Source organism: Carlito syrichta, unplaced genomic scaffold (assembly GCF_000164805.1).
Source record: "Carlito syrichta isolate Samal-C Ts95f unplaced genomic scaffold, Tarsius_syrichta-2.0.1 Scaffold315967, whole genome shotgun sequence".
Lineage (NCBI taxonomy): Eukaryota > Metazoa > Chordata > Mammalia > Primates > Tarsiidae > Carlito > Carlito syrichta.
This window is the reverse complement of record NW_007260063.1, coordinates 597,357-611,948: the sequence shown is the minus strand read 5'-3', so window position 1 is coordinate 611,948 and position 14,592 is coordinate 597,357.

Sequence of the window (14,592 nt, the reverse complement as noted above, 5' to 3'; positions counted from 1 at the left end):
GGCTCAGGCAATTCACTCACCTCAGCCTCCCAAAGGTGCAGGATTACAGGCTGAGCCACCGAGCCCAGCCAATTTAACTCTTCTTTTCACTGCTGTTTCTTTTTCTTGTTGTTTGTTTGCTTGTTTTCAACCCAGCTTTCAACTGGTATCAATCATCTGTTTTCTAAAATAACCTGAAAAACATTTGCATCACTTAAATGAAGAATCCAGATAAGCCCAAATGAAGGTTTTACTAGGATTCAATAGACCATCAGTACTGCATTTCTATTATTACTGATATTGTCACTAAAGATGTCTCCTACATCTTGTAGGAGACTGAGGATACAGAGTTAAAGGAAATAACTCAGCAATTAATCTAACAAATGTTCTGCCTGTCAACTATTAATAAGGTATATGGGAATCCATCCTTATAAAGTTGTTTTCCTTGAGCAGATTGTTGATGTGATTCAAATATTGAAAATCGTTACACATGTCCATACTTTCAAAATATTTGATTCACTAGTTCATTAGCACATTTAGTACAACATGTTTGGCAGAATGATTGATCACTTACAATACACATGAATAAATAAAATTATAGTTTAAAAATAGGCCTTTATACTGGCTGATATTTACTTTTTTGGGTTCTTAAAATATTCTTGCCATAGTCTCTAAGTAAAAGCCTATAGCAATCAATGATCTGGTCTTTGACATGTAACTATCCTGTTGCTTTATAAAGAACTTCAAGAAGCTTCTAAAATAAGGTTGTGATATCATCCATTAGACAAGAAGCAAAGAAAATTTTAAGGACAAAGAACTGTATGTACAAGATCCAAATGTTACCTAGGAACTCAGAAAATACTAGGAAGCTCAATCCCTCTCTCAACTCAATTCCTCCTTGGGTATGTCATATGAAAGTAGCACCATCCCAAAGGAAACAATTTCCCCACTGGGGCTTCTTGAGCACATCCAATTAACCAGAAAATGGAGAAGTGCTGAAAGGAATAAATCCCAATCCTCCAAAGTTATTGGCTTCTCACATTAGCCAGCTCTAAAAATTATTCTCTAACAGGACCATAAAGAGGGATATAAGTAATTCAAAAATTGTTCCTCCCTAATAAAACATTTTCCCTTGCTCAGTATTCATCTCCCAATCATTGGAGTGAGTGAAGAAAAGATTTATCATTACAATAGAGCATGACCCTTTGGTCTTCATGACCTCCCTGGAGGATCCCAGGCATATGACTAATATGCTAATGAACGGGGATGGGAATAATCTGAAAAGTATAGACATATAACATTGAGCTATAATATTTGATCCATGTCAAAACTATATTTAAATGATGGTATAAAAATGGAAGTCCATAATCCAAATCAGTCTATTTAGTCTCATTATCTCATTAGTAATGCTCACCACCTAAATTGCTTTGCTTTTTCATAGGGCTCTCCATGTACGGAAATCCTGTTCACTCACGCCAAAGTCCAACTAAAAACATTACTTTCTCCATAAAGTCTTTCTTTACCATCTAACACCATTTCTTTCCCATTTTTTGAATCTTTTTTTTTTTTTGAGTTGGAGTCTCACTCTGTCACCCAGACTGGAGTACAGTGGCCGCTCCCAGCCACCGCAGCCTCGACCTGCTGGGCTCCGGTGATCCTTCCACCTCAGCCTTCCAAGTAGCTGGAACTACAGGTGCGTGCTACCACGCCCGGCTGAGTTTTGATTTATTGTAGAGATGAGGTCTTGCCAAGTTGCCCAGGCGGGTCTCAAACCTGCGGGCTCAGGCAATCCACTCACCTCATCCTCCCAAAGTGCGGGATTACAGGCTGAGCCACCGAACCCAGCTTTGAATCATTTTGTAATGATCAATTACTCCTATAAGTTCTGGTATTTTACTGGCTCAATCAACAAACATTTAACTCACACTGTCAACATAGTCAATGGGCTAATTAGGGGAGGTACACATATACATTATGACAGCCATGATTACAAGGTTTTGAATTTTAAAAGATTCATGCAGATTCTTAAATGTATTATAACAAGCTAAATGAATTTATAGAGAAATATATGGGCTTGCAGAGCATACTATGTGGCTCATACGTGGGCACTAACTTGGCCTCAAAGGGTGGGGTCTAGGGACTTAGTTAATTTGTGGTTTACCTCACTTTGCATTCACACAGCAACTTAGGCTGTCAGTTATGTTTTTGTATGTGGTCTCAAATTACTTAACTAGACTGAAAGAGTTTCATAGGCCAAAATATGCCTTTAATATATGTAAGTTCCCCTAAGTATCCTGAATATTTGTTGACACACACGTAAAGTACCCCAAAACTGTCGATAGTAGCTTGATTCGCTTGTATGTCTAATAACTAAAAGAAAGTTTCTAGAATGTTTGAAACAAGAAGTTGGAAACAAACAGAACTTCAGGCCAGTCTGCAAGAGTGTTGTGTTTGTTTGTATATTTGCCTGCACAGAGTTTTAAATTTTTTAAGCCATGGCAGTATTTCAGATTTATTTCACATAAAAAAACAGATTTCTACTCTGACTTGGAAAATGAAACAGATTTTGTACAAATTATCTCACTGCAACAAATGACAGTATTTAAGAAGAAGCTATCCTCATATCACAGCATTTGCTGTCCAGGTCTCTATCGTTTACTGAGCTGACTTTCTTCATTTGCATTACCTGCACGTCTGCTGTATGTATTGTTCTGGCATCTTATGCCAAGCATGGAGACTTTGATAAAGGATTTGCCCTCTCCAGATTTCCACATGCCCCTAGTTGGGCAGATAAGTTCCATTCTGCATGGCCTGCATTCTTTATTCGACAATGAAAGGCACAATTATGATTTAGCCATTACTTGGCGGGAGAATAGAAAATAAGAGGCATAGAACGCAAAGACATGTGGTCCACACTGAGGGAACCCATGGCTTAGGAAGAAAAATTTATTTCTTATTTTATTCCTCCACTGAGAACTAGTCCACCTGTGCTATGTTCTCAAGGCAAAAAATGAAGGAGGAGGAGAAAGAAGAGAACAAGGAGGAGGACAAGGAAGAGGGAAAGAAAGAGAGAAAGGAAGGAAGGAAGAAAGAAAGAGAGAGAAAGAAAGAAAGAGATGTCAGTTAGCAGCTGCTATTACATTGAATGCATGACCTCATCAGGGAGCTTAAACATTTTGTAAAATTTGCTAGATCTTCTCATGGGAAGAAACAAAGTACATTAACTTGACCTTTTGTTGTTAATGGAAAAGGGTATGAACAATCAAGACTCGTCTTTTAATCCTCAACGAGTCATGTTGCCCATTAAACTACAATAACAAGAGGATGTTTCTCTAATAAAGTCATAGATACCTAATTCATCATCATCAACCACAAAAATAATCTTCCTGCTGGCTAACTGAAAAGATAGCAAACCAGCAGCCAAGAGGTCTAGGAAGACGCTCATTTTTCTGGGTTTCAAGTTCTTCATCCATCAAATAAAACGGATTGGATGATCTCTGAGATTCCTTCAGCTCCAAAACTTGATTCATTCAAGGCACTTTGTAGATGCTCGTAACTTAATGATACAGGCAACCCCTTATTCTTCATGAGCTTTGTAAAGGAAAGGGGACTCACAGAGATACACAACAAATATCATTACAAGTTGGTTGCACTTTATGCCCAATCAGAGCAGACAAGAAGTACAGAATTTCAAAGGAAGAGGCAATTTGTGAGAGTAGGAATAATGGAGGGTCCACAGAGGGAGTGAGATTTGGGCTGGGCACTGAAATATGATTAATTATCAACAAGCACAAATGGATGGAAGCTCCCAGGCAGGCCTTCCACCAAGAAAGACCATGAGTGGATCACTTCTTTGCTGCAACTCCATCAAGGAGATAATGCTTCTTGCTCTCTTTTTCATTCCCTCAAAGTCATTTTCCAGACTGCTGATCCTTACAGAAGATAATAAGACTGATTTACCTGCTCAAACTTTCAATGACTTTTGCCTGCAGGAAATAATCCAAACTCCCCCAAAACAGCACACCAGAGCCTCTGGGGTCAGGTCCCAGCTGATTTCTCCAACCCATGTCCTGCATTTACTGACTTGTCCCCATACTCCAACGACACACAAACACCAAAGTTGTTGAATGGATCACCCATACCTTTGCTAAATGCATTCAGTATAAATGTACTTGCTGAAGCTGCCCCTACCCCTCTTATGTCTCCTACACCCTCTTCACCTGGCTAATTTTCACCCATCCATTAAGGCTCAGCTACCTTCTCTTGCTTTGTGAACCCTTCATTTATCATACTTGTAATTACTTGCTCAGTGTCTATTTTCTGCACTAGATGTTAAGGGCAGGGAATAAATCTATCCAATTTGCCTCTATATCTCCAGCACCTATTAAAATGTCTAGCACACAAGCTGACTCTCAAGAAATATTTGTTCAATGAATGAATGAATAAGTTTGGAAAAACCAGAACAAGGGCAGAGTAGTGCAGGGAGCACACATGGTACCCAGCTTCAGAGTTCAGGATAAATATGAGTGTCTTAAGTTGACCTTACCTAACTTTTTTTTAGATTAGAAAATATAATTTATTTAGAAAGTAAATTAAAGAGAGAGAGGAGATTCACCTCTCCAAGGTAGGAAAGGGGAACAAAGCTTAGGAAAACATGGCGGTAGCCATAGCTCAAAAAGCACAAGACCACACCAGAGTTTAGTAAAGCAATGGTTGACATGACCTAACTTTAAAGAGTACATTGGCATGAGGCATTTATAAATATCTCGGTTGATGGTCTGAGACACAGAAGTCAGGCAGGATCAAATACTGCACAGTATCACACAGTGTGCTTGCCCTTCCATGCTATCAGAATTAAGTGCTTGGGCATTTGAACATGATTGCTGTTGGCTTCAAACATTGCTCTGAAGTTGAACCATCCTGCTATAGCAAAACAGAATCCGTGTTTGCTTCCACCATGTAAAATCTGAATCTCCTATGATATTTTCAGCTATATCATGGACAACAGGCTTAGACAAATAACTCATAATGATGGCAAGGGTGCTGAAGATGAACTAAGAATTTCGTATTTTGAAGGTCAAGGCATCTTTTATCCTACTGTAAGTCATTGTCAATTCTGCTTTTACAAGAAAATGAGAGCACCTTCCAGATGATGGCCACTTACTGAGGGAACGCAGATGGCCTTAGATCTTTCAGACCGACTGGCTTAAAATGTTTTTGACTTTTGCTTGCTCTTTTCCTTGGCAGAATTGGGATATAGGCTTAAAATCCCCTCTAATGCCAAACAGCTGCTACTTTGCTTTGTTTCCATTAAAATTGAATGTAGGGCCCCAGAGGCCCTGCCCATGTGGATCTGCATAAGATGTCACTGAGCATCACCACCAAGCCCTGAAAAATGGTGTTATGTGTGTATGATAATGAGCCATAGAGTGTTTGTGGAAAAGGAGGGAGTAGAGGGGGAATTCTGACATTTATTATGTTGCCAGTGTATGGCTATCAGCATGTTAAATTCTCACTCATGTAACTTTAGACCAAATCTTTAGACTTAAGGCATCAAAGAAATTACCCGGTCAGATCCCCCTTTCATTATTAGAAAAATGGGCTCAGAGAATCTTTGTGATTTGCAAACATCACGTATCTGATCTGTGCCAAGGCCTCACCCTTCTCCCTTGACAACACACCCAGCCCTCAATATCATGAAAGCATTTTTCTAACACTTTGGCTTTTATTCACCTGCCACTGCCTTAGCACACAGTCAATACCTAGTGAGCTCCCGCTTGCTCTCTCTCCCTTCCTCTGCATCACTTTCTTTCCTCAGCCAGAGATTCTACTTTGATCTTGGTAACTGTTCTCCAGATCATCCTAAAAAAACAGACAGCAGTAACGGCGATGGTGATTTTTACTTATCTGAGTAATATGAACAGCTCCATGCCAGGCATGAAAGAAACAATCTCAAAGAACTTGAAAAGAAGTTTTAACATTATGACTAGTATCAGCAGAGAGCACGTGGTTGTGAAATATATTAAATATTCTTTGATGCCTCTTTCTCCCTTTCCTCTATCTCAATTTCTTCATGAAACCCAGTAGATATTTTGTCACTGGAAAAAGGTAGAAAATTTGACTAGATAAAGCTCCAAGACATTCCCCAACCCAGGGTAATAGAATACATGTAATAGTTAGAGTAAGCTAATTGTTGTAATAAATAAGCCCAAAATATATGATGGGTCTAATGTAAAAGAAATTTATTTCTTACTTAATAATACTGGACAACTAATGAATTAGTAAGCTGTTGGTCTCCTAAGTAGTTATTCGGACCATATCGACAAAGGTAGCAGAGGCTCTACCCTCTTCAACATGTAACTTCCAAGATGTCCCTGAAATCATAGACATTCCAGCCAGCTACAAAGAAAAAAGAAGCAAGGGAAGGGATATGGAGGTTTTAGTGAGCCAGGCAGGAAGACAGAGCATAACATTTTCACTCATAATCCACTGGCTAGAATTCAGTCACAAAGCCTCAAGTAACTGCAAGATGGGGGTGGAGCAGAGAGGCAAAGTCTTGAATTTCTAGGAAAAAGAGAACATGACACTCAAGTGATATAGAGTCTATTTTAACCCTTGTGCTGTCTCTAAATTATGTAAACAATATCCCAAGATTAAATAAATAAATAACAGACTTGATTTAATCTTATTTTTATACTCAAATTCTTCCATGGTTATAGGGGTTGGAAAATCAGATCGAAACATTGTTTTTCTCAAGTCAACTAAGAATTTCTAAGACTAAAGATATAACTAATGCCATAAGTTAAATGAGAAATCCAGGCAATAAACCAAATATGTGTGGTGTACATTACAGTCCATCATGGCAAATAATTGGTTTAATTGGGGTTTTTTTTTGAGGGGGGGATTCATTAAAACTGTAAGCCCACACACATCCAATCAGGTTTTTAATCAAACCTTCCAAGTGGTTCAGCTTTAACACTAAACAAACTCAGTTCGCCACTGAGACAATCTCAAGTCATTGGATTTACCATTTCCTTAGAAACTTCCAATGAACATCTACTCTTGATCAGACACCAACATATGGGACATGACACTTTCATTCCTATTATCTCACCCATTTTCAGATGGGAAAACAGAGGCTGAAAGATGAGTAAGTTGCTCAAGGTAAGTTACAGAGTTGAGATCCAAACCCATACTCCGCTGACTCCAAAGCTTTGCGGTCTCCTCTGGGAAGCTTACTGCCTCCCAGTCAATCCCTTCAGATGTTTAGATGAGTTGCACATAGACTCTGCCTGAGCACTGGGATATTCTGAATATGAACTCAAAGGGGTTTGCAGAAACTTAGAGCAAACAGCACTGTCATGATTGGATAGGGCACATTACCTCCCTCCATGTCCATCCACTACATAGCAACATGGGGAAAGTCAGAGAGAATCTTGATGTGTTACACCTAAGAGTTCACTTTTTAATCTAGGTTTATACCTCTCTAGCCTCTGCTTGGGGAAATGCAGGCTGAGAAGGCAGGATCAAGTCTACTCAGAAATACAAGCCGAGGGATTATCCTAGCAACTCCCTAAAGCAATTGTACAACATTGTTTGCCTAAGCCTTAAGTACTGATGCCCAGCACTGAACAATGCAAAGTTCAAAGGTTTGTTTATTACCATAAGGGGATATAAGCCTTTGCTGTTGGTTGTGGAATAATAAAGATCATTTTTGTGGATTGTTCCTTCAATCTGTGTTTATTTAGGTTAAAGAAGTTTATGTCTTTTTTTTTTCTTTATTTCTTAAAAAGATGTCTGGGACTTTTTATTTCTATGATCAGTTTTAAGAAAATATATAACAAGGTCTTTCATAAAAGACAATAGATTATAAAATGAGTTTTTCCCCCTGCATAAAACTTATCCTTTGACTTTCCATGTCAATAAATAGCACATTGCATTAGTATTTCTCTATTTGCCAATAATGAGAGACTTGTTAGCCTGACAAAGTCAGATTTAATTAAAACACACACACACACACAAACACACACACAACAAATATGTTCACAACATTGCAAAACATTGGCAAGAAACAAATGAGAACATATTGAAAAAATAGAACATCTCCTTCCCCTACGTGATAGCTTCAGCTACAGCAGCGATGATTAACACAAAGCAAAAGAAAATAAGGATTTTTCATTGGCGCGATCTTAGGGATAACTTTTGAAGATAAATTCCTTTACCTCTGTATGATGTGCTCTCATGCACTGAGACTCAGAGTCAAAAACTTATAAAGCATTTAATTTTTTAATATTATTCTTGCCACAGACTCATTCTAGAGATGCATATTCCAAAGGTACTTATGCCTCCCCCTTGGGACCACTGACCTAAAGAGAGAAATTGGAATATTTAATCACAATGTGCTTTATGCCCTGGAATATTGGGGGCCGCTGCCAGCCTACAGGTCTTTCTGATGTTAAATGCAAAGAGTTGGTCCAGACACTGTTACCCATGAGTCTACAATAAAATATGGAACCTGAGCACTTAGCTAAAGGAACTATTTTAATAATCCCTGGAGTTAAAGGTTGGACAGTGGTAGAAGACAAGAAGGGGACAGAGGGTAATTATGGTTTGTCCTTCACTTTTCCTCTCAAGACCTCCTACAAGGCAGTTGGGAAGCATTACAGTGGCCATATCTTCCTAAGCACCTTTTATCTAACCTATACAGGCTCATATGACTCAATGGCATTGCACAAAATCCTTACATCATGGTCAAGTAGCTCTCAAAAGAGCAAGATAATCAGAGAGGAACAGTGGTTGTAATTTTCATTTAGCTTCACGTTTTCCTTTGTGCTCTGAAGAAAAAGGCAAAAAAAAAAGTCTCTGACTTTTAGGGGGAAAAAAACCATCCCGGGATGTTCACTCTCTCTCAACCTCTTCCTTCTCTCAAGTAATATCTCCATACATCAAGATAGGCTGGTGATCTTACTCCCTCCCATAGTGTTATAATTTGAATATGTTTGTCCCCTCTAAAATCTATGTTGAAACAGTCCTCTGGGCAAGTGTTGGGAGGTGGATCTAAAGGGAGGTGTTTAGGTTGTAAGGACTCCATACTAATGAATGGACTTAATACTGCTGGAAAAAGGGTTTCTAGGAGTGGTCTTGCTCAGCAGTCTGTGGGGCGTGTGATCCACGTGGAAAGCGGCCTGATCCCTGCACAGAAAGCAGTGGGCAAGGTCTAGAGACCAAAGCCTGCTCCCTCCCACAGCAGTCAAAATCTGTGTTGGGGGACACCAGTAAACAAAAAAGGAACCTGAAGTTCCACAAATAGCCACAAGAGGACGCCAAAGACTGAAAAGTTTGGGGTCTTTCCCCCCCCCCCCCCCTTTTTTGCTCACCCTCTCCATGCGTATCTTTGTGCATGAGTTTTCTGATTGGATTCCCCTTTTTTCTTCCTCTTCCTTTTTTTTTTTTTTCTTTTTTGGCAAGTGGGTATATTTGAGGGTGAGTGTATCTTTCTTTTTGTTTTTTATCTTGTTATGTTTTGTTTCTTTGTTTATCCATTCATTTGCTTGCTGCTTGTTTTCCCTTTTCTTCTTCTTTCTCTTCCTCTTCCTTTCTTGTCCCTTCTTTCTTTCTCTGTGATTTTCCTTTCTCTTATCCCATTTCAGTTTCAGGGGGTATACATACTCTCCCACTGCATGGACATAGTGTAAGGTGGTAGGAAGTAGGTTCAAGGGTGCCCACACCCCAACAGTGGATACTGTGATCTACAGGTAGCTTCTAATACCCCCATTACACCTTAATCAAATCTCAAAACTGCAAAAAGACAGCACAGTCCCCCCATCTCCAGCCTGGTTTCAAAATTGAACAAATCCAGAGTCTCTGCCTAAAGAAGAATAGAAGGTTAAGCAAACAAAACTGAAAGCTACCCCTACACAGACACTGAGCAACAGAATTAAAGAGGAAAAAAGGAGAGGGAAAATCCATTACAAATGAAGAAGAATCAACAGAAGAACACAGGTACCCCCCAGAGCCCTGGAAAGACATCACATGAGAATACAGACTTTGGAACTCAAGCAATGAAGAGTCCCCAGAGCAACTGGTCTCAGACCAAAAATCCAGACATTAAGATATTGATGGAGATGATTAATAAAAATCTTGAAAGACAGCCAAGCTCAGTGGTTCAGCCTGTAATCCCATGCCTTGGGAGGCTGAGGTGAGTGGATTGCCTGAGCCCGCGGGTTCGAGACCTGCCTGGGAAACTTGGTGAGACCTCATCTCTACAATAAATCAAAAATTAGCCGGGTGTGGTAGCACATGTCTGTAGTTCCAGCTACTCAGAAGGCTGAGGTGGAAGGATCACTGGAGCCAAGCAGGTCAAGGCTGTGGTGGCCGGGAGTGGCCACTGCACTCCAGTCTGGGCGACAGAGTGAGACTCCAACTCAAAAAAAAAAAAATCTTGAAAGACAAGAGGAAAGAATGAAAGAGTTGCTAACAGAGATGATGGAAAAATGCAAAATGAATGAAATAAATAAGAAACTGACAAGCATGGAAAGCAGAATCAACCAAACAGAAAAAAAGAATTTCAGAGCTTGAAGACTGAAATATGGAACTAACCCAAATGGTTAAGACATAGAAAAGAGGATTTAAAAGACAGAACAAAGCCACCAAGAGATGTATGATTATGTTAAGAGGATGAACTTATGCCTGATCGGTATTCCTGAGACAGAAAGGGAGACAGAGAACACCTTGGAATAAACATTCCTTGAGATTATCCAAGAAAATTTCCCTCATTGTATCAGAGACATGACCATTCAAACGCAAGAGATTCAGAGAATCCCTGCAAGGCATCAAATGAGAAGACCAACTCCCAGACACAGTAATTCTCTTACACAAAGTAAGTATATGAAAATAAATCCTATAAGCAGCAATAGAGAAAGATCAGTCTACCTACCAGGGAACCAGTTAGAATAACAGCAGACTTATCTACAAAAACACTGCAAATTAGAAGAGATGGTATTCCAGTCTTCAAAGTTATCAAAGATAAACAACTTCAACCAAGAATTTTCTACCCAGCTAGCTAAGCTTCATCAGAGATAGAGAATTAAAATCCCTCCCAGACATCCAATCCCTAAGAGCTTATGCTTCTTTGAGACCACCTCTACAAGAGATGCTTAGCAAGATATTAAGCACAGAAGAGAGGGAAAAAAAGAATGACCACTCATTTCCCAGGAACATGAATGGACCAAATGCACCACTGAAAAGATATAGAATGGCAAACTGAATTTAAAAAGCATGACCTAACAATATGCTGCCTACAGGAAACACATCTCACTACAAAGGACACTCACAGATTCAAAGTTAAAGGACGGAAAATGAACTTTTAGGTGAACAGAGAACAAAAGAAGGCAGGAATCATGATTTTAATATCAGACAAAACAACTTTCAAGCTATCAAATATTTTAAAAGATATGGAAAGACACTACATAATGATAAAAGATTCAACCCATCAGCAAAAAATATTCATTCTAAATATATATGCATTCAACACAGGCACACAGTATTTATAAAGCAACTACTAAGTAAACTAAAAAAGGATATTGACTCTAATGCTATCATAACTGGGAGCTTAAATACCCCAATAACAACAATAGGTAGATCATTGAGGCAAGAAATCAGTAAGGAGATCCAGAACCCTAACATGATGCTTTACCAAATGGGCTTAATAGATACCCACAGAACACTCCACCCAACAATCATGGAATATACATTCTACTCATCACCACATGGAATGTACTCCAAGATAAACCACATCCTTGGCTATAAATCAAGCACAAACAAATTTCATAAGCTTGAAATACTACCATGCACCTTCTCAGAACACAGTGGGATAAAAATAAATATCGCCACCAAGTTCCCCTCAAAACACACAAAGACATGGACACTACACAGCACAAGACTGAACAACTCCTGGCTCAGCACAGGAATCAAAACAGAAATAAAAAGATTCTTGAGGAGACAGCAAGATGGCGACTGCATAGATGGATCCCTGAGATTCTCTGAACGTGAGTTTCCCAAAAAGACTATTACTTTTCTTCCTGCACCTCCCCCACCTCCAGCTGCACTGGTATGAGGCTTGGGGACTTTTGGTCCCATGCAGGGCCAGACATCACTGCCGGACCGGCTGCTCCACTATATGTGATTCCGGCTGGCTGGGGAATTCCAAATCCAGGATCACAGCTCCATGTGTGGAGACCAGCACCCAGCGGGAAGCTGCTGGTCACTCAGGGAGGCTCTGAGTACCCACCCCTTAGAGATACCAGTCCCATTTCTGGCTAAAGTGCCCTGGGAGGGACCCAGAGCCACCACCTGCCCTCTGGAGCTTTGGAGATCGGAAGCCCCTGGCCCACCCTGGCTGAGGCACTCAATGTGCACGACCACAAGCCTGTGTAAGGGGGCAGAACCCCAAGCTGGCATAAGGTGCCGATTGCAGGCTTCCAGCTCCAGAGGAGGAAACTCCCGACCCTGTCCTCCACCCAGGCTGGCTGGAGGCACCCCTGATCCAGCGCCCAGCTGTGAAGCTGGTCCCGCCTAGAGATCCACAGGAGCCCCCTAAAAGCAAACCACTGCCTCTGCCATTTTCAAGGCATATTTACATTGCACCACCCTGCCCACCTAGCAGAACCTCCACCTTGGTTCCCACGGTGATGTCATTAACAGGAGACAAAGGCCCTCCCCTATGCTGAATAGTGACTAGTGTCACAGATCTCCTAGGCAACAAGCTAACTGCCTGCAATAGAAAGAGAGGAGAGAGGCAGGAGATTAGATCTCAGGAATTGATCCATTAAGGGACGAGAGAGAAAAATCTACACAAATGAAGAAAAACCAAAAGAAGAATATGGGTCTGTCCCAGACTCCTGGGAGGACAGACACTGAGAAAACTGACTTTGAAATGCAAACAATGAAGAGCCCCACCCAGAATGAATGGTCTCAAAATACAACCCTAGACATCAAGACATTAATGGAGAGATTAAAAAGAATTGAAGAGACTCAAGAAGAAACTAGAAAGAAGCTGATATCTGAGATAACAGTAATAAAGAATACTGTGAATGAAATAAACAATAAACTGATAAGCATGGAAAACAGAATTACCCAAGCAGAAGAAAGACTCTCAGAGCTTGAGGACCAAAATATAAAAAATAACCCAAACTCTCAAAAACACAGAAAACAAGCTCAAAAAGACAGAAAAAAAACCTTCAAGAGATAAGCGATTACCTCAAGAGGCCTAACCTAAGAGTAATTGGTCTGCCTGAGGCAGAAAAAGAGACAGAGACCACATTGGAACAAACCATCCATGAGATCATTCAAGAAAACTTCCTTTATCTAATCCACGATGCAAAAACTCAAACACAAGAAATCCAGAAAACCCCTGCAAGACAACAAATGAGAAAACCAACTCCTAGACACATAATAATTCACCTAAACAAAGTAGGCATAAAAGAAAAAATCCTAAAGGCAGCAAGAGAAAAAGGTCAGATTACCTACCATGGAAAACCAATTAGAATAGCAGCCGATTTATCTACAGAAACCCTGTAGGCTAGGAGAGCTTGGAGCCGTATCTTCAAAGTCCTAAAAGATAAGCAATTTCAACCAAGAATAACCTTCCCTGCCAGATTAAGCTTCATCAGCGAGGGAGAATTAAAATCTTTCCCAGATATCCAATCTCTAAGAACCTACGCTGCCACCAAACCACCTCTACATGAAATACTTAAGAAAGTACTAAACACAGAAGAAAAGGGGGAAAAACGAGCAACATTTTTCACAAGAGTACATGAAAAAGAATAAAATACATATAAACCAACCCCAAAAACAAAAGAAAGACAGTAAACCAAGTGGAACAACAACTCTAAAAGAACTATATGTTAGGGATGAACTCTCACATTTCAATAATTAACCTAAATGTGAATGGACTAAATGCACCACTGAAAAGACATAGGATGGCAAAATGGATAAAATATCACCAGGCAACAATATACTGCCTTCAAGAGACCCATCTCACTAGAAAGTACATGCACAGACTCAAAGTAAGAGGATGGAAAACAAATTTCCAGGCGAATAGAACACAAAAGAAAGGAGGAGTCGCGATCCTAATTTCAGACAAAATACCATTTAAGCTATCAAAAATTTTAAAAGATACAGAGGGCCACTACATAATGATAAAAGCTTCACTCCAGCAACAAGAGATATCTATCCTAAACATATATGCACCTAATATAGGTGCACCAACTTTTACAAAGCAACTCCTAGGAAAACTAAAGAAAGATATTGATTCTAACACTATCATAACTGGGGACTTTAATACCGCACTCAACAGATCATCAGGAAAAAAATCAGCAACGAGATTCAGAACCTCAATGTGACTCTGGACCAAATGGACTTAATTGATACCTACAGAACACTCCATCCAAAGACCAGAGAATACACAGTCTACTCATCACCGCACGGGACATATTCCAAGATCAACCACATTCTTGGTCATAAATCAAGCATAAGCAAATTTAAAAAGACTGAAATTCTACCATGCACCTTCTCGGACCACAGTGGAATAAAAGTAAACATTGACACCAACAA